We start from the raw sequence: 6000 nt of genomic DNA on the forward strand, positions 1-6000 counted from the left end.
GATATTTGAATTGTTTTTTCCTCGCAGCTTGCCATATTTTTTCTTTAGTTTGGTTGTTCTTCACCTTAGCCTCAATGTTCTGTGGATTTTTTTTTTTTTTACAGTCTTTTTCAGAAGGTGTTCGATGAATTCTTTCAATGCCTATTTTCCCTTCTGTTTCCATTATCTCTGGACAATTCTCTTTGATGATTTCTTGTAAATAGAATCTACCATTTTTTTTATCATAATTTTCAGGAATCCAGCCATTCTGGAGAGCAATCTGGAATTATGCCCAAAAAATTATCAAAAAGTGCATACCCTTTGACCCAGCAGTGCTACTACTGGGCTTATTTCCCAAGGAAATACTAAAAAAGGGAAAGGGACCTGTATGTGCCAAAATGTTTGTGGCAGCCCTTTTTGTAGTGGCTAGAAACTGGAAAATGAATGGATGCCCATCAATTGGAGAATGGTTGGGTAAATTATGGTATATGAATGGTATGGAATATTATTGTTCTGTAAGAAATGACCAACATGAGGAACACAGAGAGGCTTGGCGAGACTTACATCAACTGATGCTGCTTCAACAATGATACTGTATGAGGATGTATTCTGATGTAAATGGATATCTTCAGCATAGAGAAGAGCTAATCCTATTCCAATTGATCAGTGACGACAGAATCAGCTACACCCAGAAAAGGAACACTGGGAAATGAGTATAAACTGTGAGCATTTTTTTTTTGTTTTTGTTTTTGTTTTCTTTCCAGATTATTTTTATCTTCCCAATACACTTCTTCCTTTGCCACAACAACAACAACAACAACAAAATTCGCTTCTGCACTTATATATTGTAGCAAGCATATACTATAAGATATTTAATATGTATGGGAATGCCTGCCATTTAGGGGAGGGGGTGGAGGGAAGGAGGGGAAAAATTAGGAACAGAAGGGAGTACAAGGGATAATGTTGTAAAAAAAAATCTATGCATATGTACTGTCAAAAAAATGTTATAATTATAAAATTAATAAAAAAAAAAAAAGAAAAGAGATGTAGTACCACTACTTTACTTTTTTTTTATGATATAATTTCCTTTACACCTCTGGTTACCAAGACAAATTATACATGCGTTCTTTACATATCTTTATGGCATAAATATAGTTCTCAAAATTCCTTTTTACCATTTTAGAAATCTCTTGATTTCTGTATTTGAAGATCAAATTTTTTGTGTATTTCTAGTTTTTTCATCAAGAATAGATGGAATTCAATTTTTACTTTAAATGTCCATCTTCTTCCCCAGAAAAAGATGCTCATTTTTGCTGGGTAAGTTATTCTTGGTTGCATGCCAAGTTCCTTAGCCTTTCGGAATATTATATTCCAGGCCCTTCGCTCCTTTAATGTGGATGCTGCTGGATCCTGGGTTATCTTTATTGTGGCTTCTTTATAACTGAATTCTTTTTTTTTTTTTTTCTAACAACTTCTAATTTTTTTTTTTCCCTTTGTCTGCTTGTTCTTGAACTTGGCCAATATATTTCTTGGCATTTTGATTTTAGGGTCCCTTTCAGTAGGTGATTGATGAATTTTTTCAATGTCTATTTTACCCTCTGTTTCTAAAACCTCTGGGCAGTTCCCTTTGATAATTTCCTGGAAAATAGGCTCTTTTTTTCCTCACATTTTTCAGTGAGTCCGATTATTCTCACATTTTCTCTCCTGGATCTGTTTTCCAGACCTGTTGTCTTTCCAATAAGGTATTTGACATTCTTTTCAATTGTTTCGTTTTTCTGGTTTTGCTTGACTACTTCTCGGTTTCTCCTTAAGTCATACAATTCTACTTGTTTGATTCTGATTTTCAATGATGCATTTTCTTCAATCACTTTTTAAATATCATTTTGTAATTGTCCAATTGAGTTTTTAAGTGAATTTTTTTCTTCTATGGAATTTTTTTCCATTTCATCCATTTTATTTTTTAGAAACCTGTTTTCTTTTTCCAACTCACTAATTTTATTTCTCAATGATTTGATCTCTTTATCCACTCTGGATCACTTCTCCAGACTCTCTTGCCTAGCTTCCCTTTCCTTTTCCCATTTCTCTTCTAGCTCTCTTTTGAGAGCCTTTTTGATTTCCTCTATGAGAGTCTTGTGTATTGAGGAGCAGATCATATCCCCCTTAGGGGATTCCTCTGGAGAGAGTCTGCTTTTAGTCTCCTCAGGATTTGAAGTCTGCTCTCTATCCATACAGAAGCTGTCAATGGTTAATTTTTTTTGTTCATTTTGTCAGAGGGGAATCAAAGAAAACAAATTGACAAGAGAAACAATTGGTCTGTTTCTGGGGGGGAATGGGCTAGATGATGTTTCCGGGCTGCCTCTAGAGACTGTGGGAGACAGCAGCGAGGCACTAAGAGGACAGTAATGGCTGGGCTTCATCTGTGTTCTGAGGCTCTAAGAATGCTCTGAGGCTCTAAGAATGTGCTGAGTCACTATGAGTGGGTCTGGGGTTGGCCAGGTCCAGAGAGATGCTGCTTTTCTGGGTTTACACCGTGGTGCCTAGATGGAATATCTACACTGGGGTAAATGTCCTTCTGCAGAAACAACAGAGATCGCACCCCTCCCCTCTTTGGTCTGAGCAGTGTGAGCTGCCTGCCTCACTCTCGCTGCTTGCCTTCAGCCTGTGCCCAGTCTGTTCATCCCTCCCCCAAGCAAACACAGACCTTTTCTTGCAAATTTCAAGGATGTCTTCAGTTACTAATTATTATTATTATTATTGTTTTTCTGGTCAGGCATTAATTCTGAGGCTTATCATGAAGTAATTTCTGAGAGAAAACGCAGAGCTCAAGCAGCTGTGTGCCTTCTCTTTGCCATCTTGGCTGGAAGTTCACTAACATAATTTATAAATTGAGATTTGTCAGTACTGCTGTTAAAAGAATGAGAAAAGGACAGAAAATTAGAAAGAACTGATGGTTCATTCTGTCTAGACTTTTAGTGAACTGTCTAAGGATATTTTAAGGTTTACTGGCTAGATTTCTTTCTTAAGTAGTAAACCAAATGAATTTTATTCTAACTGGCCACCAGTGGTTCCTAGACCAAGTCCCATTTAGTGATTGTTTGGGTCCTGATTGACTCAGGTTGAATGTAAATAGCAATCATTTCTGCTTTGACCAGAAACTCTGAGGGTCTTCTCCTCCTATATTTAGTTACTTATTTATTTAGTTAGTTTTTTATTTTATTTTATTTTATTTTCACTTAAGATTATATGAAAAAAAAATGATTTGTCTTAATTGCTATCTAGCCTTAATTCCTAAAAGATTGGGGCCTCAGTCAAAATGTGACTTGCTGAAGAACTTAGTTTAAAAATGGTCATCTTAATCTATATCGTCACTGGTTACAGATGGCTCTGGAGGGGAAATTGAGGGAGATGATCTTCCACGGCCTCCCACACTTAAATCTAATTCACATGCATGTCATGACACCATTTTCCTGATGTCATGGACCTTTCCAAGAATGAAGGACAAAGAAGAGAAACAGCAACCTCTAATGGTACTAGCTTTAAAAATTGCTATCAGAGTAAGGTCCTCTAGCTCTGTGGGCTCAGGAATCAGTTTTTTCAGTCTATTTTTAATTTATCAATGAAAAATTTAAGTCTGATTCATGGAAAACTAGATCATAAATCTTAATTTTTAAAATTACTATGCCAATTTATTTATGTACAATGGAAGTAAGATTATTGAATTAATTATTAATCATTTGACTATAGCTTCTTCCTTTAAGTAGCTAAATTCACTTAGAGAAACAAAAAAACTAAAACAAAACTAAAATACTTGCCATTGCAAAATTATCTTACAGTGAACAACCTACTTTGGCATCCAAAATATGTTCTTCTTATGATCAGAATAACTTCTTATGATCAGAGTAGAGAAAAAAGTGTTTCTGACACTGTGGAAATAAAACACAGGAAATTCCTAATATATAGAAGGTCTGGCAGAAATCACCTCCTGCACTTTGCTCTCCCTGTGATATCCTCTTAACTTCAACAGATAGTGATTGCTGTTTCAGTTAAACACCTGTTGATCCAATGTGTCTTACATATTAGTTTACATAATGCAAATTACTGTTTTAGGGAAATTAAGTCACACAGTTGTTTGATAAACTCTTTCAGTTACAAGAACTTGTCCAACACAATTATAATTATAGTTGTTTGCATGGGGGGAAAAAAGTTTCCCAAGGAATTGAAACTGATGAATAAGGATCTCATTCCTATGAATCCAAAGAAACTGCTATTCATATTAATATGCTTATAAAATCTAAAAAAAAGTAAACATTGTTGTACATATATAACTTTAACTTATAAATAATCAACACATATTGTATTACTTCTAGTAGCTACTTTTTTTAGGGACAATATGGTTACATCTGATTTTATTGGTATAGTGAACTCTTTAACACCTGCAATCTATTAATTATATTTAGTCATTGAAATTTATAATTATAGTGTTTATTTGCTTCAAAAGCTAATAATATGAATTAAATATAATAAGAGTGGGAAATTATTACCCTAAAATAGGATACCTCATTTATTGAGGAAAATATGAGATACTTGTGTGTATGTGCGGGAAAGAGTGGGAATGGTATGGATTGTGTATTATGTATATTTGCATAAAGGTACACATATGCATGCATCAAATATAAGTATATGAAAATCAGTTTCACATAATTTCCTTCTTTAAGTCATATAACATCAGATACAGCAGTATATAGTGCAAACAGAAATAGTTTCAAAGAAAGGAAGACCTGTATACAAATTCTCTTGCCAATATATATTAGCTTTTTGGTCTTAGTGCCCTTTGCAACTCTCCAAGATTCTAAGTTACATAACATTTGCCTCTCCATTAAAAGAGAGAATTTAATACTAATAAAACCATATATCTAAATCAAAAGAAGCAAAAAATAGTAGTTCATTTTTACATGAATTTACAACCTTTTAAACATTAGTCAATTATATAAGGATTTATACTTTTAAATTATTGTATGGGTTCCTGGGATGAAAATATTAATGTTAGCTATGGTCAAAGCTGTTCCAGAAGGAAAAAATAGTAGCATGAGTTATGTTAGGACAGAGAAAATTTTAGGAGAGGCTCTTTCAGTTGCCTATAAAAGAAGACTAAATTAATAATGGTAGAAAGTGAGGGAAAAGTATAAAATATAAAAAATTGATTTTTGTATCAAAGTAGAAATTCCTTGTTCAAATGAGAAGCTAAGGACAAGAAACATGTGAAAAATTCACGGTGGTATCCTCTTTGCCAAGAGGTATCTTTAATTAAGAGAAGAGGTTACCAACAAAATGAAGAGATAAAATATACACCGGGAGTGATAAATATGAAATACTATTGGGAGAGTACATAGTTAACAAGAAAAAAAAATAACAATTTACAAGGAAATTCTCCAGTGGAACTCACAATAAAGCAGGAGAAATGGATATGCCATTATGTGGAAGGACACCATTAACTGTCAGGCTAAATGCATAGAGTTAGCAGCCTAACCCCAAAATGGGTTAGCAAGAGAAGGAGAATAATCCCCATCATTGATTGGCAGGTTAACTCTAAAGGGATTAAGCTCCCTAAAAGAGTTAGGTACAACAAGAAAAAATACACCATAATGAATGGGGGAAGCATGAGAGGAAAGATACTATGAAGCAGAACACTGTGGTGGACTAACCCCAAAAAAGGTTTAGGAAAGATGACATAAGCAATAGACAGATTTATAGGAGAAATTTAACCTCTAAATTTAACTTTACCTTACAAATAGTCAACACATATACTATTACTTTTTGTATTATTATTGTATTATGTGTATAAATAATATTGTTGTATATTATTTTTGTCAATCCCACCTAGCTATCCAGGACCTACTGACTATATCTGAGAAAGGCAGTGCTTGAACTCAACTCTACTTGAATCTTATATACATGTTGCCTATCAAATTATTGGTGAGGCTTCTAAGATTTTTAGATTAACATTAGATTTTTAAAAGTCTT

The sequence above is a fragment of the Sminthopsis crassicaudata genome, chromosome 3 (genome assembly GCF_048593235.1).
Source record: "Sminthopsis crassicaudata isolate SCR6 chromosome 3, ASM4859323v1, whole genome shotgun sequence".
Taxonomy (NCBI): Eukaryota; Metazoa; Chordata; class Mammalia; order Dasyuromorphia; family Dasyuridae; genus Sminthopsis; species Sminthopsis crassicaudata.